General features: G+C 38.4%; 1 protein-coding gene across 1 annotated transcript in view; it reads left to right on the top strand.

The window, feature by feature from the left end:
* Positions 1–7,091: 7,091 nt before the first annotated feature.
* The window catches only part of prickle1b (prickle homolog 1b), a 31,066-nt gene continuing 13,567 nt past the window's right edge, over positions 7,092–24,590 (top strand). The window contains exon 1 of the mRNA XM_033989384.2: positions 7,092–7,375. The gene's annotated coding sequence lies outside the window, so the exon portion shown is untranslated. The remainder of the gene's footprint in view (positions 7,376–24,590) is intronic.

Here is a 24,590-nt window from a genome sequence, read left to right as displayed (position 1 = left end):
TAAATTTAAAAATAACAAAATCTAACCAATTACTCGACCAGTACTTGAAGTCACTGATAGCAGACTTTGCACATTAGCAGCATATAAGCCTATAGTTGTTCTTTGTACAGTGCCTCTTCCTGTAAGTGTAACCTAAGCTTTCCTGACTGGAGTGAACTGATGCGACTGATGACAGCTCACAGATAACACATGCTGCTCCATCAGCCCCTGTTCTGCCTGTGGCCACGGCACAGATGACTTGGACAGATAGACAAATGACAGGGAGAAGGCAGCGGAGATGGGAGGAGATAAGCTTACTGAGTGACACTAGCTGCTATTGTGGATTCCAACCATATATTACACTTTGTAAATACTGATTAAAAGCTCTGTTGTATCTTGATTTGCAACGTAAAGACCAAGCTGAATAAAGAAAACACTGAATTTGAACATAATTTTTTTTGGTCTAAAATGTTTTTGGTTGAAATAAGTTTTTTGTGGTCCAAAGCAGTGCATAATTCATTACGGTTTTATGCAGTTCAGTGGATTTCGTTCCAATTCATTTTGAGATTCCAAATATTGTATCAGTTAAACTCCTACTTGACTCCTACTTGATTAATATGTTTTACAGTGTACAAATACTCTTTATTACTCAATATTTGTGTTTCCTGCTCTACTCCTTCAGATATTGTACAATTTTGGTTATTCTTTAAGTACATTGTTTGAATTTGTGCATCATTTTATGTTTTTTGTTTTGCATTTCAGCTACATTAACTGCAACATTCTAATTATAAAACACTGTTGCTCTTACTTGAATAGTAGTTTCCTCAAATACCTTTTTACACTTACTTGATGAATTTCTTTAACTACTTTTTGCTTCAACTTGGGTAATATTAATTTGATGTAGCAGTACTCTTCCAACTGCTTCCCAAGCTACAGCCAATAACTCACCCCACGTTCATACAATGTGGAAATTGCTTTTCCCCAAGAACAGAACAACAGTCTGCAACTAAAGTCCAATCACTCAAATTCCTGCTTAGTTATACAGTTTAGTCTGATTTAGAATTGCTTGGACACATGATTACACAAAGTAACCCCATGTAGTACTTGAGTTCTTAGAAAACTTTGACATTCTGATACACAATTTAAACGAATGGAGATTTTGGACAACATATGATTCAGGGGACATTCTTATTTTGACCATCTCACCCACATGAAGTTTTCACCATTTTTTGCCAGCGTGAATTCCCACAGCCTGATTGACAGTTTTCCTTTAGGCCAAATCTGGAAACACTTACCTCATTCTCACACTTGAGGTTGGAGGTTTCGGGGCTGGGTTATACAGGGTCAGAGGGACAGGGCTCATAAAACCTAAAGAACTGTGGTTTGAGAATGGAAAGTCGATTGATTTTATATGCTATATTATAAGCTTGTTGTTGTTTAAAATAATATTAGATACAATGAGTCATCCCATTTGTACAACTGTTCCTATATGATAAATTATTTGGGGTAAACTTGTTTTGCCTGTTGGCTATTTGTTCAAACTATTTAGCAAATGATGACCCAGCAACCACTTATCTGTCAGACAAGGTTGAACAAGGGCAGATGTCACCTCAACACATAAATTCATTAGTCATTTTAACAACTGGGAGTGTGGGTTTGGACTGTTTTTCATGACCTTAAACGGAATCTTCAATGGCTCATAAACAACAGCCTTAGGATAAGAACGCATAACACAAGCCAATGTAATGAATTTTAAAGACACACTATGTAAATGGTCACATTTTATATAGCGCTTTTCCATCTTCTAGACACTGAAAGCTCTTTACATCAAAGAACTACTCACCCATTCACACACAAATTCATACACCAGTGTACGCAGACACTGGGGGCAAGGTGGGTTAAGTGTCTTGCCCAAGGACACAACAACAGTATTCATCTGTGAGATCTGGAATTGCACAACCAACCTATGGGTCATGTTGGGTGATGTTTATGTGGAGAGTGGGATTCGAACCGGCAACCTTTGGATCAGTGGAGAAACACTACTGTCGCTTTTTGGTGGATGGTCTGCCATGGAGTTGCTTTGCCTGGAATGTTCCACAGTATACTATTTTAACTGTGAGCAGGCTTCCCTCTCCATAGATCTTAAATGTTTTGTTTCATTCGCACATGTTGGAGTAATCCTATCTGTCTACATCTTCAAAGCTTAAAATGCTCTGTTCCATCTTATCATGTCATGAAGCGTTAGTTTTCAAGTTAATATCAACCTTTCATCTTTAGTTCAGTAGAGATCGGCTGTTCTAGACCTGAAATGATCCAAATGATTCTAGTGAAGCTCTATGGAGTTTAAAACACAGTGGAGCACTTCCAGTTTTACCACATGACATCACAAAGTGTAACAGAGTACTTTCAGTTTGAACTCAGCCTAAATATGCAGGGTTTGTGTGTGAATGAAACAAACACAACTCCAGGTATGTTTGTGATGAAGAAACAACATTCTAACAGACCAGAAAATAGCGTAATATGGGCCCTTATAATATACAGTTGAAACCAGAACTTTATATACACTATTTAAAAAGACATATACACTTTTTTTACTCACCGTCTGACATAACATCAGACTAAACTGTTCCTGTTTTAGGTCAATTAGGATTACCTAAATTATTTCTATTTGCTAAATGCCAGAATAATGAGAGAAGGATTTTATTATTATTTATTTTTTATTTTTTCATTACTTTCTTCAAATACTTTTTGCAGCACTATCTTTGAACTGCTTGAACATTTTGGATATCCTTCCACAAGCTTCTCACAATAGTTGGCAGGAATCTTAGTCCATTCCTTCCTACAGAACTGGTGTAACTGAGCCAAGTTTGTAGGCCAATTTGCTCACATATGCCTTTTCAAGTCTGTCCATAAATTCAGGGCTTTTTGATGGCTACTCCAGAACATTGACTTTGTTATCCTTAAGCCACTTTGTAACCCGTTTGGTAGTATGCTTTGGGTCATTGTTCATTTGGAAAACCCCTTTGGTTGATGTCTTGTCTGATGTTTTAAGATATTGCATCAGTATTTCCACATAAAGTTCTTTCCTCATGATGCCATCTATTTTGTGAAGTGCACCAGTCCCTCCTGCAGCAAGACAACTCCACAACATGATGCTGGCACCCCTGTATTTCAAAGTTGGAATGGCGTTCTCAGGCTTTCAAGCTTCCCCCTTTTTCCTCCAAACACAATCATGGGGATTATGGCCAAACAGTTAAATTTTAGTTTCGTCAGACCACAGGACATGTCTCCAAATATTAAAGTCTTTGTCCCTGTGTGTATTTGCAAACTGTAATCTGTCTTTTTGATGTTTCTTTTGGAGTAATGTCTTCTTCCTGACAGAGTGGCCCTTCAGCCCATGTCAGTATTCATTGCACATTATGCACATTTCAGGCCAAAGCACGTTCATCTCTGGGACACAGAACCCGTGTCCAACTCCAGTGTTGTCAATAAACTTATCTGAAGCTTCCAAAGACATAACATCATCATCTGGGTTTTCCCAAATTGTTTAAGGGCATAGTAATCTTACTGTATGAAAACTTCTGACTTTAAATAATCTAATGAAAAATTGGCTAAAAAATATCCTTCACTCACTATTTTTGGCATTTGGTAAATAGAAGTAATTTTGGTAATCCTAATTGGCCTAAAACAGGAAAAGATTAGTCCATATGTGCCTTTTTGTATAGTGTATGTAAACTTCTGGTTTCAACTGAAATTTCAAACTGACATAGGCTATTGTGGGAACATTGTGTTTTTAAGTGTCAGTTAGTTGCTGTTAGTGTAGAATCAGATACAGTCACAAAAAGCATGTATTCAAAATGGTGGTAAGAAATATATTTGCATATGGTGACTCTTGGATTTGCGTTTTTGACTAGTATGTAATTTCATTCCTAGTGGCAATAAATCATAGTGTTATTATTATTTTTTTCCTTTCACAGTGATCTAATGTAACCCAGATATACTATATATTTTTTATTATCAGATTGCAGTATCCTAACCCATGTCACCAAGGCTAGTAGTCTTATTAGTCTTAGAATTCAGTGACATCCCTATGTGGTCTTGTTACTTTGTGTATGTATGTTACGTCATAGCATGATTGAGCAAGCCATTTTCAAAGTTTTGGGGAGAATGCAAACTGAGTAAGTCAAGAAGAGGATTTTGTTTTGTTTTGTTTTTTGCTGTAAAAACCTTTCTGATTGGCTGAAGACAGAGCCAATGACACTTACAGGAGGGTCTAGAGAGTAGAAAGAGACTCAATTTGGCAAAAAATTACTACAGTTATCCTTTGAGTTTGGTGATATTCATCTTTAGAATTTCAAAAGACTTGTTATAGTTCTTTACCAGACAGTACATAGAAGACAGCCATAGACAATTTCTACATGTCTACAAAGATCAATGGACCCTCCCTAACCTGGACAGAGTGACAGATGAGCCTATAATTGTCCAGATAAGATGACTATTGAAGATGCTTCCCACCACCAAACTCATCCTCAGATAAAAAGATAACCACAACAAGTGGTTTTGTTTTGCTTGTTTGTTTGTTTTTCTTTTCAAGTGTAGAAGCATTAGTCTTCTTATTTCAAGTGAGAAAATGTTAGTCATTTCCTTATTTCAGATAAAAGAAGACATTTTGGGCTGGTTCTATTGGCAAATTATATTTTAAGATAAGTCAAAATGTACTGCTTGATTGGAGCACTTATTAACTTGTACTGTATTTTTTGCAGAACCATTGTGAGTATCTATTAGAGTAATTAATGGTAACAGCCTTTTGTATTGAATGATCTACTGCTTCCTCTCTAGCTGCTTCTATAGAGCCATACAGGCTTACCTTTTATACTGTGCTCTATGTCCCTGTCTGTAAATAGGCCTAATGTTACAGATGCCTATGTGCGAGGACAAAGAGTACAGAGCCCAGTGTTCTTCTACGGAGAACAGAGGAACAGGTGGAGAGAAAGCTGTAGGGACAGAGACTGCGATCAGATTTCCACATTAAAAAGTTCAGCAGCAAGGTGTGTGGTAAACGTGTATGTTTTACAGAGAGGGGCACATTCAAATAAAAGGGTCTATTGAGTCATTAAGCTCTATAGCTGAGAACAAGTGGACTACTAGACTTCATAGACTTTCAGTCTATAGCTGGCCATGCTAATATCCATACAAAGAATAAATGTGGTAATTAGTTCTTTTTTTTTCATAAATGCAGATAAAACAATATGAGTCAAAATGGTTCTACTGTCGGCACACAGTGGCTAGCACTCGCATTTCACAGCAAGATGATTCCAGGTTCAGTCCTGGGGTTGCCCAGGCCTTTCGGTGCAGATTTTGCATGCAAACCAAAACCTGAACCATGGGTACTACTCCTCCAGCTAAAGTAGTCCTGACCTAGTTCAAGATCATGCCCTAGTGGCATTGAAGGATGGGTCAAATGCAGAGGACAAATTTCCTTACAATAAAGTTTACCTTAACCTTAACCTTACTACTATTACTGCTTCTGATTCCTGGTTTTAAGAAAACAAATACAAGGGAAGTGTGTCCAACATGAGAATAAATACAATGCAACTGTTTTAGAAACCTCCAAAGTTGGAAAATTTGTTGATAGTTTGAAGAATAAACCCTTGGGAAGAAAATCTAGAATTTGGTCTTGGGTAGTAAAAATAGTTTTGACTTGTCATATGTATTGTAGAGATTTATTTGCTTTGATGAAAAACTGTGGCAAATGGCAACAACGACATGTATTCCACCAACTCCAGAATCCACAATAAATTACATTAAACATACCGTTCTTCATGAAGACAAGCAGGTGATGCCACAAAGCCAAGTTACAGATCAGATCTGTGGAGTGGTGAGCCCACTCACTGTAAGGATGTGAGTGGTTTTAGGGTATTTTTGAGCAATAAAAACCCCTGTAATTGAATAAATATTAGATAAACTTAATGCTTACTGTGTAACATTCTAGAGACAAGCAGCTAGCTGTGTTTCCATCAGAAAAGTTACATAGTCCACCTTTAACACATACTTACTGTCTCTGTGTTGCCATGACTTGTGCAAAGTGACTGGTACACTAGGATTGACATGTTGGACCTTATCCCAACCCTGCTGATTTGGAGTCACTATGGACAGACTCAGGACTCTAAGGGCTAAAGTGTTAGATGTAATGTATGTTGTAAATCAAGCTGTCAGGTTGTCAGAGCAGAGTCCAGCTGGGTGAGTGGGGTCCCTCTCTGTGTGGGCCGCCCCGCTGCTATGGGACAATAAACCGCACTGTCCGACCTGATCTGTCCCAGTGCCAGCCTCTGGGCCATTCAAAAGACTTGCACACTCTTTGGATTCTGAAGCTGAAACATTTGATCCAAACATTCCTCTGCTGAAAAGGAGTGGGGGATGAAGTTCACTTTGAAATTTCCACAATATGCTGTCGGGTTTGAATGGAAGAGGTAAAATCCTTTAAATGATGCAACAGAAAATATGATGCTATTGGAACCAAAAACACCAAAAAACTTGCTTTACCAACTTATTTCAGCTATTTAAAAACAACTGTAATTGAATAAATGCAAGATAGCTATACTTAGTGCCAAATTGTGGAACATTTCTTTACAAATAGATCTCCATGGGCACCTAATAGCGAATACAAAACTAGTCCCTTTTTATGTTGTTTGTTAGACCACCAGCATCATTATTTCCATTGAGAGTTATCTATTGTTGTGTACAGTGTATTTAAAAGGGCACTTTGTAAATAATTAAAAAAACTGTCAGCACCAGTATCAGATATCCACTGAGCAGAATTACAGATAGTATACAGGCCTACATTTAACTTGATAAACTGTCAGTTTTGAGTTTCAAAGTCATTCAAACCCAGGTCCCTAAGCCTGGTCAAGTTTGCTTACACCAAAGTTCTCTCTGCAGAACTGCTTTGTATTTCATTGTTACCACCAATATTCTGCTTTTTAACTGCACTGTACTTAGGTGGGCTCTGCGTATTCACTGAAGAGCAGACAGTTTTGAGAGGCGTGTGCGTGCCTTTGTGCGTGTGCGGAGAGGAGCAGAGGGAGGGGGAGCGCTCCTAGTCTGAGCCAATGGGCAAACAGGAGAACACAGAAGGGCTAATGTCATTTCTAAACGCTTTAACTCGGAGCCAGAGCTGCGGAGCGCACAGATCTGGAGAGCGTCCTTTCCTCCCTTCCCTGCGCACAACCATGCTCTAAAACTTACCATAGATTTTATTTTTATTTTTTATTTTTATTTCGCAATTTGAGCCACACGAAGTTGTGTTTTTGAGATTTGCACCTACCCAGATGCAAGTGCTACTTTCAATCTAACAAACGGGATATCTCGTTGGATCTCTGGCTGACGTTTGTGAGAGGTGAGTGTCTTTTTTTTTTTACAGTTTTGAATTTGAAAAATGGTTTACGAATACTAGTGCTACTTCATTTTGAACATGTGACTAAAAAGACTAATACTTTAACTTGACAAAACAACTTTAAAGTGTGTTATTGCAAGTGTATTGTTCAGGTTTTATTTATGATTGATGGCGGATTATCAACAAATGCGCAAAAGCAGTGGTTCATCACCATCCAGCTGTTTTAACTGAATTTCCAAATGCAATGCAGAATAAACCGTTTGCCCGGTCTGCGTGACACGTTTGCAGTGAAGAGGAGAGAAAAGTGAATCTGGGGGAATTTCACTCGGAAAGAGGTTGTGCGTAAAGACGTGCAGGGCAGTTAATGGTGGGTTACGTTTGCTTTCCAGATGTGTGAGCTCAGCTGTTGCTTGTCACTCAGGTGGTCTCTCTCGTGGAGTTTTGTCTGTGCTTTTTCCTCCATTTACGAGCTCTCCGCGTCTTTTATGTAGCACCAACAGAATGGCAGCGGTGTTGACAGACCCTAGCCCCGATTCACAGACACATTACTGGGAAGCCACATCACTGCATCCGCGCGGAACGAGGACCGTAGACCACAACTCGTTATTAATGCGCCATATACTTTGGTTTTCTTACCCAGAACAGGTGTACGGACTTGGGTCTAATCTAAAATAGTTAAGACTTTTATTGTATAGGCTTATAAATCACTTTTATCACGCTACGCCGGTCTGTATGGAACGTATTGTCATCTACAGCTGTGCTTTTACTTAAAAAACAATAAGTGGGATATTTTAACAAAAATTAAAAGAATAATATTGCTACGTATGCAAAATTCAGCGCATATGGAGTTGACGTGAGGTCCGTAGTGACACCTAGTGGCCGGTTTGGGAATTCATGTTTAACTGAAAGTGTTAAAATGAGAAATCTTAAGCAAACTTTTACATAGCTGTGAATGTATTTTCCACGGTGCTGTGTTAAATGCTTGTGAGTTTAACTCCATGCCAATAATAATAAAGTAATAGTGAAACATTTGTATTGTGTGGCCTACTTTGCCTGTCTGTTAAATGGTCTATTTTGTCTGCAGCCCTCTCTAGCAGCCCTCTCTTGAGTCGTATGTCATTACAGTTGTTTTTATGAGAATACCACAGAGACTGGTTGGATCAGATCTGTCCATAGGCCTACATAGGATCAGGTGACTGAGGTGTGTACTCCACTGTGGGAGGCCATGGGCTGACTTTGCTGGGGGGGGAGACTTTCTGCTATGCTAAGTCTTTGTTAATGAGTAGTGTGTGTGTCCTCCGTGTGTGGTGGTACTAGGGGCTGCTCTATGTGAGTCTATGGCAAAGATGGTGTTTGGAGTTTGGCTGCTGTTAATCGGTCAGCAATTGGGAACACATGTCCAGAGAAGAGAGGAGGTTTCTCATGTGATCTGCATCAAACTCATTTTATTGACTTTGCAATTTTGATAAGAAAGTGATTGTTTTGGAATGCTTCATCTTAGAAAAAACTTATATTGCTGTTGTTGTTTTGGACACTTTACATGCAAAGAAAGGACAAAAAAGGTCATTGAAGAACAATATGATGGAAAGGCATTCAGAAAACCTGCATTGGTTTTAACTTACAATATCAAGTTACGATAACACATTTTGAAGCATGACATATTGTTACAGAGACATATGGCAATAAACAATAATACTGAAACTACTTTATGACACTGATACAATAACAATAATGCAAGATAATCCTCGTAAATCATTTTTTAAATATACAGTACCATTATGTGTCATAGATTGCAACATTAAATAGCAATGAAGCAATAATTTGCCACAGAAGTTACTTTTTCAACCCTTCACAACTCAAATGTTTTGGTATTACAACTAAAATACCCCATATCTCCTCACGTTTGCAAAGAAATTGTGCATACGATATATTTTGAGCCCCAAAATATATTTTTTTCATCTTTCATTGAAAAATAAGTTTATATAGGAATTACTGTGACCTAATTACAACATTAATGCACAAAGTAAGGTTGGTCTGGAGTTTTGCTTTTCTAAATAAATATATTCTGTTTTTCTCTTTTGAATCATTAGGTTTTGATCATTATTGTTGAGGTGCTGCAATGAAATCAAATTCTTAGACATGAGCTGACTATGATACTGTATATGCCTGTTATGAAAACCTAAGGCCGGTTCAAGATACAGGCAGTTTAAGACTTTAAGAGGAACATTTTTGGGACATTTGTAACTTCCCCCATTACCTCTGGAAATACCACTTACACAGACTGTTACAATCTGCAGTTACGTCTAAAAATGTTTTATGAGTTTTCTAATTTAAGGGGATTTATTTTAAGCAGGGCAGTACATACAGTTCTCGTGCAGGAGGTTGATGAGATGACCAGGTAACTCTAAAGAACTGCTGCAGAATGCACAAAAATGATGACGTTCAGAAGACATTTTGTTTTTGGGTGCCTGATATGTTACAGTGTTTCTTGGATTTCTGTTGAGGTGTTACATGGACACATACAAAGCTTCTGCCGAAATACCTTCTTCACTCTTCCATATGCAGCGCAGGCTTTATTCTCGAGTGGCGTTTTGGTGCCAAAGAGGAAATCCATTCTGGAGATTGTTTTGATATTGTTGGAACCTCTCCTGGAAAACCTTTTTGGTCAGTGTGTTCTGTGTTTAGAAGCTTTGGCCTTGCAGTGAAAACACCTCATTTTGATCACAGCAGTAAAACAGTTCGCTCAGAGCTCAGGATGTGGAGTTGGGAAAGATGCACAAAAGTGATTATCACCTGATGTAACTGTGATGACAAATGACTCCGCTCTGGAACATTGACAACAACAAATATTTCTGGTGAACATTTTCTGGTAGTAGCATGTCACCCATATGTTTCCATGGAAATACAAAGTTAAACCATACTTCGGAACATTGTTTTATGCCATATTATGGAAAATTATAGCCAAAGGAACCCCCTTTCCATGGAAACAAGCCATAAGAGGCCCTTATCCTGGCCAAATAAGAGTCACGTTTGTGGAGATGTAAGCCTGCTCAGAGTAAGGATGCATGGTTTTTCAGTGCAATAAAAACAACCAAAATGAAAAAAAAACATCATACTTTTAGTCTATTTTCTGGCTAAAAGGTGACAAATTGTGGCATTATGGCAGAAAGTATTTTCAAATTCATCATTTTGTAGTTTTTCAAATGTTTAGCATAACATTTTGAATGAAACACTGCAGTTACTCACTACTTAAATAAACATTTGCTCATCATATATAATAATCCCAATAGTAAATCTCAAACATATATAAACACATTTTATCACCTTAAAAGGTTACTTGCGATACAGAGTAGTCCAGGGGGGTCTGAAAGCTTTTTAACACATTTCTTGTGCCCTGTGTTTTAGTTGGACCCAAGATTGGCAGTAGATAAAATAAATGAAACTAATAAGAAACATAAACAGGGCCATGAAGTGTGTGCATGTATAAAAAAGAGACCTCCATCTATTAGTAAGTCAACACTGCGCTGCCTGTGAGTCTAATACCTGAGACTGTAGAGTGCACAGTGGCCAGTTTGTGCCTTCACTGGAGCTAATCCAGGAGCATGGGGCTGTGCAAATCAATCCAAACCTCAGAAAACACTCTCTAAATGCAGCTAATACTGAGCTACCAGCCATAGATATGAGGGACTTGAGCTCTGGCAATAAACTCATGGTAATAACAGTAGAGGTTTGACCTCAAGTAGCAACAGAAAAGTCTTATGATCTTATGGGTAGTAGAGTTCAGGAATAAAATGTATTTGATCCAAGTTGGTACAGTATGCTATTAAACTTAAACTATTCAATTGCAACTGTTTTTAATGCTGAAAAAGTACTTTAAAAACATGCATTTTTACTAAAAATATGGTAGCCTCTCCACAGATCTGTCCTGTAATGTTATTTGATGACATCACCTGCTTGTCTTAGATTAAATTCCATAGTGTGGAACATTCCAGGCAAAGAAATGACATCTCCATGGAAACAAGTGGTGGATCCTCTAACAAAAAAGTTGCATATTGCACCTTTAAGTTATATCCCATTTGAGCAGTTATCTCATAGGTTTGAGTTTCTCTGTAGTAGTCTGCCTGTTCTTGGTAGAGTGACTGAGTGGGTTAATTTGAGCACTCATGTCTCTCAAATCGACCTAAAATGTGCTCAGAAGGCTAATCCCCCAGCTAGGTGCTCCTGGCAAAAACACAGATACCCACGGACACAAATTAAATCAATGGTCAAATGCAGAGGAGAAATTTTCTTCAACTGCTGCCATTTTTTATATACCGTAATTTTCTTTCAAGAGATCACAATGTGGTAGGAACTGGTAACTCAGTAGCACAGTCCAGTGATTTTTAGTATCTTGAGGTCTTCATTTGACATAGCAACCCACTAAATGCACTCTGGGGTTGTAGATGAAGCTAATATTGTGTTTGTATTGTGGCTTATGGCAGGAATATCCCAGGGTGAGTGACAGGCTGTAGATGTGAGCTGCTGATCTCGAGCTCTAATGGTGATCCTGAGCTGGTGGAGTGGTTAGGGAGCAAACCCAAAAGGCCGCGCTGGCTCTGGTAGCCTGGTATTATGGTCAGTCTGTGGTGAGGGAACGTAATCCAGGGCTCAGAAGAACATCAGACAGCCAGTAAACGGACCTGAGTGAGAGCTGCACCTAAGTGTATGTCAAAGGAGAAATATTCTGGAAAATCCACTTTATAAGCTTTTAACTAGGTTTTTATGGTTTCTTCTCATCATTAGCGCTCTCAGAGTTTCTGTATTGTCCTACATTTTAGGCTTTAGGTTTTCACTTACCGCCATCTCTGTCCATTATTTTGCACATGTGATTATATACATGTGCGTGTGTGTGTGTGTGATAGTAAGTACATTTACTGCTTACTGTTGTGAAATGCAAGTACTAAGAGGCTTGGTCTATCAGATCTGCAAGCCTGAACAGGAAGTCAATACATCTATCACTATTAAACCATTTGCAGTTTACGGTGAACAAAACCTCAATGTATTTTGCAGTTTTATAATGAATACCTGAAAAAAGCGTATCATGTCTCGTTTAAACATTAATGGTACACATGCCTCTACAGGTGAAAGTTTGTTAACTGTCCAGATCCTGGTGTCAGTTAACATGTGATGTAGGCTTATTCAAGATTAGGGGCCCAAAATTAGGCTTCTGTAGCTAAGGTTACACAACATACATTAAAAAAGTCAACCCTGTCCCAAAGTAGAACAGTTGCCTCCGAGTGAGAGTCAATTTGGCACCACCTTAATTACCCATGCACCGCACTCTATTTGATCATGATTAAAGCCACACTGACAACACACACACCTGCCCAGACAGTGGCAGTCTCCAGCCCTGTTGCCATGGAGACATTAAAGGTGCTGATTATTAAATGACAATAATTAGAAGGTTTTAAATCTCACTTTAAGGTAAACAGTATAGATAGGAAAAGTATAGGAAGACAAGTAATTACTCTGACTGAAATGACCACCCCGAGGCAGTGGGAAGAAAGAGACACAAATGATAGCTTTCGGGTTTTTGATGCAAGAAAAAAACATTTTGAGTCTCCATAACAGATTTTGGTTTGCCTGGTGCCGAAAAATTTCCCACAGTTGGCGTTCTGCAAAGCTGTTTGGATGCAAAAACTTCAGGCAAGGTCCAAGTTTGATGGTTGTTTATCAAAGTTTGATATATCTCGGTTTGTTGCAATCCAGGACATCTGTGGCAGGTTGGAAATGTTTAGAAATTATGTCCTATTTGACATTTTGACAATTTGGATCAATCAGAAAGCCAAATACATGAAAGAAAAGGTTGTCTATTGGAGATACAATGTGGCTGAGAAGTCATGGTAAATTGGTCAAAGTGGATTGGAGAGAATGTGATTTAGTTTAAAAATGTAAAAATAGATCAGGAAAACATGACTTAGTCCAAGCAAGTTTCCATAAATGAACCTCGCGTGGTATCATGCGCTGGGCACTTTGGTGCTTAGCCCCAGACAAGCCACTCCATAATCATTTACAGACTTTTTTCCTCTTTTACTTTTTCACATGCTGATGCACTCAAGATGGATTCACCCGAGAAACTGTTATACAATTTAATTTGGCATTATAGTTATTCCCTTACACTGTCCAACATGATCTTTCCTGGTTGTATTGTATTGTAGTTGTCTCTGTTTTGTTTTAAGATTAAGGTAGACTTTATTGTCTCCATAATGTTGTAGGAATACTACGATGCACGTTTTAGGCTGATGGATAAACCCCTTAGAAACCCCATGTGGAGAACAAACAAGTTACTAACAGACATCAAAAACTGGATCTTCTTGATATGAGGTGAGAGTGCTAACCACTATGTCACTGTATCTGGTTTTCAAATTGTATTAGGGTGTTTTAACACAGGTTTGAGCTCAGTTTTGTCCTGGTGTAGACTTGGTTTGGTACTTTTCTAGTCCTGGTCTTGTCCAGGTTTACTTCAGCGTTTCGTCCCATTTTTATGTGATGAAAGTGTATAACCCCTACAGTATTTGACAATATCACTTCTTAACACATTTAAATAATCAGCCTTGCATCATTACCGTACTGCAATGCAGGATATGCCCATTGAGTGTCCAGTGAGTTGTACATCTGTTTCTCATAAAAAAGGAAGGGTCTAAAACATTGTACCTTGTTTAAGCATGACCTAAGTGAAGATAAAACATGGACATTTCCAACATCACTTTAGAGGATATAAAGTACGTGTACGTATGACGGTTGTGTCTGCAAAAATATTTAGGTGGTCCATCTGTTTTAGTGCATTCGGCCCCAGTGGACTCTAAACTCTTAATTTACCGGAAGGAAAATGACTCCGGTCATGTGATGCCACCCAGAGTCAGGAAACAGCGAGTGCTGATAAATGCTGAGAGAGAAAGGGTGGAGCAGAGATGTCTTCATCATAACTGCCATCTTAATCTGGGTTTGAGTCATTGCAAGAAGAAAACATTATGGGCACAGCCACACCAATGGGGGAAAAGTATTGCTATAACTCATTTAATAGTATTTTAGGGTGTACTATGTAACGTGCTTGTCGAAATTGGAGATGTTGTTGCTTTGCCTGGGATGTTCCATGGTATAGCCTTAACTATTTTCATAGAAGCAAGCAGGTAGCTCCATAAAGCTAAGTTACAGGCCAGATCTGTGGAGAGGCATTAATAGAAACATGTATGTTAGGTGGAGGACCATCCAAAAAAGTTACATAGGGCATCTTTGACAAGATCTTGGGAAGGGAAACACACTTCTGATCTGATTTACAACAGTCTTATTAAAAAGTATAATTGAAACATTTTTAACCTTTACCTTAAGGTTCTGAGTTCAGTTGTAGTTGGTTTCTTAGATGGTAGGTGTAAAGAAGAGCTATTGTGCTTGTGCCTCCTATATAGCTATAATATATGACCCCCGTGGATCATTGTTAAAGTTTGCACATACTGTAACGATTTAATAAAAGAAACAATTCAACTGATTTCCGCATAGAAAACTGCTGTGCCCAATAGGGTCTGCCGTAAATGTCATCACAATAAAGAGCCAGCACCTCTGATGGATAGCTGCAGATCACACTAGCGAGTGGTGGACTTGAAAAAAAACAAGTACCTAAATGACTACATGACGCTGCTGAATCCTACATGTATCACCGCTTAAGAATATAAAATTGGAGAACAAATTAAGTACAGAGCAGTGGGTATATGCCGGTGGCAGTGAAAATGGGGATTGATCGGCAATATAGTGTCTTGAAAATAAACCACTCCAAATACACCTTTGGTTGAATAAATGGCGAGGGGAAACAACTATAACATGGTTAAAAGCTCAAAAAATTTCTTTTGCATAAGGTCTGATTTAAGTTTTGCATACATGTTTTAAAGTACTACAACTACTATTAATACATTATCAGGGGGTTGGTAATGCTTCATCTTAAGTATTCGTCTGTGTTATTCAGTTTTCCTTTATTACACATTTTGAGTTCTATAGCATGAAAACCTAACTGTAATAAATTCATCAATTGACATTTATTTGGACTGCAAAATGGATACATGATACGCTCTCTGTATCACTTTCCAGAATAATTATTTCCCCTTTTCCTGCTTTAAAGAATACATCAAACATTGTGTCATCATATACTGTGGACAGTTGCATCTCCAAAAGTGAGCGAATGTAATGGATATTCATTGAAGGTGGTCGATGAAAACGTGGGACTTTCCAAAACCATTGAAAACAGTGATTTGTCTGTTGTCTGGGTTTTGAGGCTATGCAATCTGTTTTCCCTTTCCCTGCACCCCATGAAAGGGACTCATAATTGCCACTTGCATTAATGAGGTAGTAAATAAATGCCTTTTGTGCTACTCCAATGACCTCCAAAGAGACAGACAGTAAACTAGTGGTTAAGGCGTTCATTATTTCAAAGCAGCCACCGTGAAATCGAACATGTCCCAACGTGTATATCCATACATATGTTTTTGTTTATTCATTTACATCCAGGTTGTATGAGTGTAGCCTTAGGTGAGCCCCCAGGAATCACCCCGAAGCCGTTGAAAACATCTGGTTACTTATTTCTTCAGCTAATTTGCCCAGTTACGCCCTTGGGAGCTGCCATGGGTGGAGATTGTTAGTGAAACCTAATCGTTGGCTTCACAGAGGTACAAATATGGCAGGTATCTTGTTCTATTGCTTACTCTCCGGGTTGAGATTGTAGCATCTGCAGCACATTAGTCTTTAGTGTGTGTTTGGAGAAAGATGTTAGAATAGATAGTAAATGCAGAGCGATCAGGTAGGTCTGAGTTAACCAGGCCAGCTGAGGATATGACCACCTCAAAGGAAACATTGCAGGGGGGCAAGAGGATGTGAGACGGACAAATAATCAAAACAGATAATAGTAGTAACTGCCAAGGTCACCAAAGCCATTTATTTGAATTGATTTGGGGGCAATTTATGTGCAAAGGACGGTTCATAAATATCCAAATTAGGGACACACATGGCACAACTTGATTATTTGGTACTGCACTATCACCACAGAATGTTTATTTCAATAGATTATGTTTACAGACCAAGGTTTAGTTTGTTTTCATACCTGACAGTTTGGGCTGCTCAATAGCGGTCTTCCTCAGAGTGGTCACGTGATGTTGCTGTGACGTCAGCTTATTTAAATAGGTTTTGGTGCTGTCTTCCTGGTGGACGACACTGCCATCTGCAGTCTGACTTTTTCAGGACATTATCCCAGGTGTGTGAGTGAAAAGGCCCCTTTGCCCTGATTGAAGTCCAAAACCTGTTTAAATCAGCTGATCGGACACGTCACAGCACATGATCACTCTGAAGAAGACTGCTACTGAGCATTCAAAACTAAACCTTGGTCTGAAAAAAATAATCTATGAAAATAAATAATCGCAAGGTCAGATGAACCTCATTGGGCTAAAACAGAATACTGGTTAACTGCATTAGGATTGTCAAAAGTATCCAAAATTAGATAGTGATTCATACTGAAACTAGTATTGAAACTAGATACTCATTTGAGCAAGTATCTCTATTAAAAAGTCACATCCACAGGACAGAAATGAACAGGACAGAAATTAAGCCATGGACCACTACAGAATCAACCTAGACAACTGAGGGATTACACAGATGGTAATATAAAAGAAGCGATTTAATGTTGAAAATGACATTCTGTTGCCTAAATAAAGAGTATTTTATATTATCTGCATTGTATCGGAATTGGTATTTTGTTTTACTTTGCAGTATTAAACAGAGATTGGATATATTGTCAGAGCAAAATCTGTAGTGTGCCAGCCCACCAAATGTTGTGTCTGTTTACCCTTGAACCTCAGAGCCACTACTCAAGGCTCAGTGTGGAATACCAATGGTCAGTGTCTGGTCAAGTCCAACCGCAGATACTTAGAGACAAACAACCATCAGAATGGCCAGTACAAGCAACTGTTACCTCTAATGCACACATCAAACCATATCACACATCCTCATAATATCTGTCAACCATGTGGAACCCAGACTCATTGCCAAAATGTCACCTGTTGCATTGCTGAGCTAAGCTGAAATCACTCAGCTGTTTCTTATGTAAAATCATCCCCCCTGCTAACCCACGGTATACTTTGGGAGTTCAGTGTTTGACTTAAGCTCACATAGTTACCCTTTCACACCTTTTGTCACTTACTATATTTTGTAGCTATGAAGAAATTAGGTGTCAGTATATATGCAAAAGTAATTTAACCAATGCAGTTCACTAGAATTAATATTAAGGTATTATTGCCTTGTGTGCAGTTGCCTGAACTACAAAATCACTGTCAGTTATTACTGTTTATTCCTGGGTAAACAGTTAGCAGATGTAACCCTAGTTCTATGAAATCCTTTATGCAGTATGCTATTGTCTATACCTTTGTGGCATTAAAAGTTGCAGCAAGTGTAGTAATGGCTGATAATGAACACGTGTCGCTACCGTCTTACATCTGGTGTTAACTCCTTTAAAAATGGACGTTAATCCATCAAATAAAGAAGAAATCACTAATAATTACTGCTTAGAAAACAAACTTGAAAAGAAAATGTGACAGTCTGCCAACCTTACATAAACTCCAAAATGCTATAACAACAAAACATGGGAAAGTCAACCTTGCTCAATCCATTCTTCACTTGGGTTCAATATTTGTGCTTATTGACTGGTGTGCCATCCCTTAAGCTCTTGCCATTTTAACTGTGTACACAACCCCTAATCCTACATCTATCTCTGTATCTCCTTTACATTCTCAGAGGATTAGTATGTACACACTTTAACCGTAGCCATGATGCAATGTGTTGGCTGGTCTTGCCCGATATGTCGTCAGATGAAGATGCCTCTGTGCCTCCCATTGTTTGCATTAACAGATTTGCTATTCTCTGGTAAATGCTCTGCTGTGAATCAGTGGCATTGCTCATTAGAAGTCAGGCCTATCTGTTTGTGTTGGCTGTAGCTGCAGACACATTGTAAATCAGTCAGGCGCTTAGATTAATGAGGGGATTTCACCTGTCATGATAGAAGTTGCATCAGTGACAGGTTTATCAGCCTAAATAGTATGAAAGACAGTTGAGTAAAAATAATATGGAATTTCCCTGTATAATACTTTTTACAGACAACCAAGATAGCAGGAAGGTATTTCAAAGATGTAGGTGTTTAGTTTGACTGGCTTACATGTTCCAAAATAAAACTGACAATTTCGAAATTAGAAAGACCCAGGCCAACACTGCAATAACTAGAAATCAAGTATAGCTTTTCAAATGAAGTTCTTTTTTTAAGGTTGGTGCTAAGTAGTATGCTCTGGAGGGACGTTCTGCTGTGATTGGTCACGCAAAAGAATTCAATTTAGGAACAGGGTAGGGATTACAGTTGGAAAACGGTTATGGTATAGTGGAAAATTGTTATGGGCAGGGTTGTTAAATTTAAGAGCAAGGTTGAGTCATCAGGTCAGTCCCTCCCAACTATTCAGCACTAACCTTTTAAGTCTGTTTGCTTCCTTTCTTTTTTATCAAGGATTGCCACAGTGAAATAGTGACTTGGCAAATCCTAATGCCAGATGTCTTTCCCAACAGCAAAATTCGTTTCCTACATTTCACAATACAAACATATCCAATCTGCAGCCTCCCAAACTTCACGATTACTAGGAGAATGCTGAGACCATTGCACCAATGCTTGACCCTTAAATGTTATGTTAGTTTTGCCTGTATCTCACAATGATGATGGTACACTATACTTTCAGACAGCGGCAAGCATATTTCTTTGAGCAAAAACTAGTAAATAAACAATGTTTATACATAAAATAAAAGGCTAAGTTGGTTAAGAGGAGCAGGTGGACGTTGGGTTTAAGCTTTATTCCTAAAGTCAAAGGTAAACCTACACAAATACAGGACTAAAACAAGACTACGACAGGACTGAATAAAAGGTGAGTTCATACCCTTGGTTCTGGTTTGGGCCCAGTTTGAGTCCTAATGTAAACTGTCACAATTTTTATATGGCATTTTTCCACCTTCAAGATACTCAAAGCTCTTTAGATCAAAGAACCACTCACCCATTCACATAGACATACACCAGTGTGAGTAGACACCAAGGGCAAGGTGGGTCTTGGGACGGTGGATCTGACCACATCAGTGATGTTTATGTCGATAGTGGGTTTCAAACCTTCGGATCAGTGAACAAACACTCTGCCAACTGAGCTAGAGCTACTGTCGTCCCCTAATGTAGTTTTGGTATCTTCCTAATCCTGGTTTACTCTTGTCTAGTTTTGGTTAAGTTCCAGGTTTAATCTTAGTTAAGTCCCAGCTTTGTCGTGGTGATTGTGCAAGTGTGAACGCACCCAAAGTCTACATCAGGATTAAATGGGACCGAAACCAGGACCAAACCCCAACCAAGTGCACATCCTAAAGAAGCATAATGCCTAATGGTGATAGTAAAACTTAATACTTATTAAGTTTTTGTTGTATGATTTATAATTCCAATAGCTTGCTAATAATGATTAAGTTAAAAAAAATAAAAAAAACATAAAAATCCCTGTCCAACTTGCACTTAAACCACTGCTCAAACTGTTGCCACATTCCACCATAACGAAATGTAAACTTAAACACCCTTTCAGAAATGTTTATTTTATGACATTTTAATCTCCTTGGCTTGAGGGTTTCTTACAAATTACGCATTCATCTGTATTTAATTATAGCAGGGCAATTACACTATAATATCTGTCAAGTTTATAAATTAAGTTAGCACAATATCTTCACTAGCGACCCCATCTTGACCCCTGTGCACACTCCCACATGCAGATGAAAGTGGTCACATTTCCCCTGTCAACACCAACAAGACTTACAGGTTTTCAAGTTTTATCAGCCAGACCATTTTGCAACAGTAAATAACCATTACTGCCCTGGTTGAAATCCTTTCTAGTATCCAGTGTGGAGTTTCGACATTCATGTAGCCTTAGGATCCACTGCCCCAGGCTCTTATTAAAGGAGGAATGCATCAGTTAACAATATCAAATTAGCTTGTCCTCTCTTTCCCCTTTCCCACACACTCCTGCTACATGTAATGGAAGTAACACTGTGGCGTTTACTAATAGAAGTTACGGTTTTGTGTTGAAGTCTTTCTCACTAGTACATTAGTTCCTCTTGAAATGGTGAACCTGTGTGAAAAGATTCCTTATTTGATGCTAATGTAAAAGCTCAGCACTCAAGTCATGAAAGTGGACACAGTATAGGGGCATTTTTTATTAAGAGAATGCATTTTTGATTAATATTGTTGATAAATATGGGGTAAAATACTTAGCTTTCTCTTGTTTGAAAAATATATAAAAATATACTGTGTTTTGGACAGTGTGAACTTGTAGGTGTATGATTTGACACATGGTTAATCTACGTCTAAGATTGTGTGTGATACAAATTATCACCTATATAATACAAGTCAAACTGTGAAGAATAGCAATTTTGATCAAATCCTGTTAATGCATCTGTCAAGAGCAAGTACAACTCTGCTACTGCAATGCAACAACAAAAAAGTTGTACAATGGATAGCAATCTATCCATTGTATGAATCTTTTCTTGTAGATAGAGACATGCATATCCGATAAAAGTTCGACTTCATCCTGGGTGCAAAGACAATCTGCATTACAGTTCTTTGGAGCTTCCATTTTTTTATTATTTTAATAGCACCACAATGTGATGTTTTAGGGCTCATACAGACTGAAGAAGGGCTTGATACCGAAATGTTACATTGTGGTGCTATTAAAATAATTAAAAACTGGGAGCTCCAACTGCAGTGCAGATCTGTTCTTTCTTTTCTACATGAATTTGTTCTTCCCAAACTGTATAATTTTGCCTGTGATTTGGCTGAGGAGAGATAATAGCCTACAGGGATGTCTCATATGTTCTTGTAATGGCACGCATTAAGAAGTAAAAACTGAATAGTTGCTGCCAAATTATTAAAACAGTAACAGAGATGACTGACACCGCTTCTTCTAAGCTCTTAAGAATTATGTCTTTCATGGGATCATTATCAAATAAAAAGGACTTAAAACACAATATAGCAAAACAAAATTATGTCTGTGTAATCCCTCATCCCGTCATCCAGGTAGGTTCCAAAATTCTGTCAACTGGAAAAACTTTTACAAAATGGAATCACAACTGGTTCATTCCTGGTATGATCCAGCCAAGGTGGTACTCTCAACTGGTTGACCATGTCTTAAAATTGATTGTACTGATTCGATTTACCGTACTCTGTAGTAATATTAGTAGTATATATGTAAGTAATATTTCAACAGAAATATGGAGAAGTACAAACTGAGACAGGCCCACAGAGTTTAAATACTGACTAATTAGTACATGAACACTCTTGATAAAATTTGGTGCCACACTCACAACAGATGTGAACTATACTTGCTAACTCATAATGTGAATGTAATGTGTCCCATATCACAGACAGGGGAATGATTTAACCACTTTGTCACCGGCCCAGTAACCCACTCTAGACCTATATCGCTTTTGACACCTGGGCTTCACCTTCACTGAAACCACCATCGCAGCTAGTTGTCAATTTCCTGCATTTTACAGCACATTTATTGCAGGGTCTCCATTGTCACGGAGGTGTGCAGGTCACACCTTGTAACTGGTTAACAAATCTTGCCAGAGGCTTTTACTTTGTATTACAACTACCTTTCTACATCGCAATTGGTCTGGAAGTGTTGGGGATGTTGACACTGAGCTGGTGGGTCCGCTGGCTCTCCATGGACTTGATATGCAGAGGCAGGTTGAACTGGCGGTCCTTGTTGGGAGATACATTTCCTAGTGCAAATGGCTGCTTAGAGGCGTCTGTCATCTGTGAATAGGGCCTGAAAAGGCGATCATAATAGAAGCGAATTGAGAAGTGAATCTCTGGGCTTTTTGTGAAGTGGATATGGGTGCGAGCCAGTTTGTCAGCCCTTGTGCACTGCCTATTGTTCCAGGACAATAGGGATTTAAATGTGAAATGGATACACTGTACACATATTTGTTCAGGTTGAATTCAAAAAGAAGGGAGCAGGCTAGGTGCAAGACTCAGCAGATAAAATAGGTCTCTTACAGCTTTTTCAGCTTTTACAACTACTGACTATGCCATTTTCTTTCGGTGTTACTGCATCGGACAACACAATGAAATTGGAAATGGTGGAATAAAAGCATAATACACACTTTAGTTCAAGTTGCTATCAAATGGAAAGCCAAGTGTTTGTGTAAGTGTAAAAGCCAGTAGATAAAATAGGTCTTATACAACCTTTTCAGCTTAGTGTGCAGTTCTTTGGTGGAACTGTGTTGGACAACAAAAATAAGTTGGTAATCATGTTTAAAATTATAATGAAGGCAATATACACATGTTAGTTCAAGCTGCAAATTGAAAAGCTAAGCACCTGTGTATGTGCAAAAGCCAGGACTAAAAAAACAAAAAAACAAAACACTGTCATGCTGTGCTGTGCTAAAATGTGAATATACGCTGTTGCTATGGGTCAATAGTAATTTAAAAGTAAAATTGTAGCTTGTGCAAATGGAAAGATGAGTGCTTACTGTTGCAAATTAAAGGTGAAACAGGCCCCAAAAACAGTACAATACAGCTATTCACATTTAAAATTGTTTAGTGTATATATGTACAATGCAGTTTAGGGGCAGATGTACTAAAAAGTCTATGTTTCTCATTTTAAAGGTCCCATATTACATGAAAATGATCTCTTGTGAGCTTTCAGACATGTTATATATATGTTGCTACCTCATCAAAAACATATCTGGAGTTGTGTTTTCATTCACACATGTTTATTAGTCTGTCTACATCTCCAGTGATCAAAATGCTCTCTTCCACCTTTTGACCTACCATATAGTAATGTAGTAATATGGGCCCTTTAAGCCAGAGAACTTTGGAAGAGGTGGTGTCGACAGAAGATTTTTTTTTTTTTTAACATATTAGTATAAAAGGCAATAGCTTGTTCTGTCTTGCAATTGATGCGTGTATCATCTTTGACCTATCCCATTGGGTTTGCTGTTACGTGCATAGGTCTACCTGCTGTTTCTTTAGCTTACACTTTAATAATAGGGTTAGGTAGTCCACTTAAACAAATTGTCATGACATTTTGTAATAACTAGTCTGCACATAAAGTTACATATTCCCTGACCTCAACCTATTCATTGCGGTTTCAAGATTGTCTAAAGCCGATTGCACAATGCAGAAGCTTCCTTAACCCTACCATCAGGGATCATCTCTGTATGCTCTGTTTAGGAGTTTTATGGCAAAGTGTCCTACAACTTGTTGAGACTTGTCGCTTGTCCTTGTTAATTTCTGTTTTGAACAACGGCCGATGCCTCCCCTGATATTTGCATTCTAAGGGATCAGCTAAAGCCATTCTCACCTTCCTAGAGATGAAACAGTATGGTGCGAACTAGCAGTGTTATAAACCACAGAGCTGGAGGGAAAACACTTGGTATATAAACCTTTAGTGCGCAATAAAAGGTTAGGAGAAGGGCACATTACCAATGCAGGCCCGTTCCAATAGATAAATGAATTGCATAGCCAGGAGGAATGAGCAAAGTGTGCCGTGTGTGTTGGTGAAACCGGGTTTAGAGTTTCATGGAACTGAAAAGGCCACGAGATCTTGTCTGAAGCACAGTCCAAAACCTTTGCCAATGAAGAAAATAACTCCCTTATATAAAGTCAGTGGGGACGCTTGATCAAAAGGTATCTACGCAGTGCTGGGTTTGACTATTAATACTGGACACAGTCCAGATGCTACTCTATGTAATCAGATATGGAGGAGTCTTCGGTAAAATGTCCCAGCACATGTTCACCATTTCTTTATGTGACCAGATGCTGATTTGTGGTGGATGTTTCAAAATCTGCAAGGAATATTTTCTCTAGACCAGGGGTTCTCAACATGTGGTTTGGGTGCTGTTGTTGGTATGCATCTTCTGGTGGTATTAAGCTTTTGGAGTCCTGATTTAGGTTACAACAGAGTTTCAGCCAGTGGTGAAATATACATTTCTAGTTGCAGCCCCAGTTTAGACAGATCCTAGTTATTATGAACTGATTTAATCAATGTTTTTAGCTAAGACAGAATTTAATTTAATTATCTTAATATTAATAACATATACTGTACTGGAGACAAAACATATTCTTTAATTGTCAGTTTTC

The sequence above is a fragment of the Periophthalmus magnuspinnatus genome, chromosome 23 (genome assembly GCF_009829125.3).
Source record: "Periophthalmus magnuspinnatus isolate fPerMag1 chromosome 23, fPerMag1.2.pri, whole genome shotgun sequence".
In the NCBI taxonomy this organism is placed as follows: domain Eukaryota; kingdom Metazoa; phylum Chordata; class Actinopteri; order Gobiiformes; family Gobiidae; genus Periophthalmus; species Periophthalmus magnuspinnatus.
This window is presented reverse-complemented; position numbering and strand designations above follow the sequence as displayed.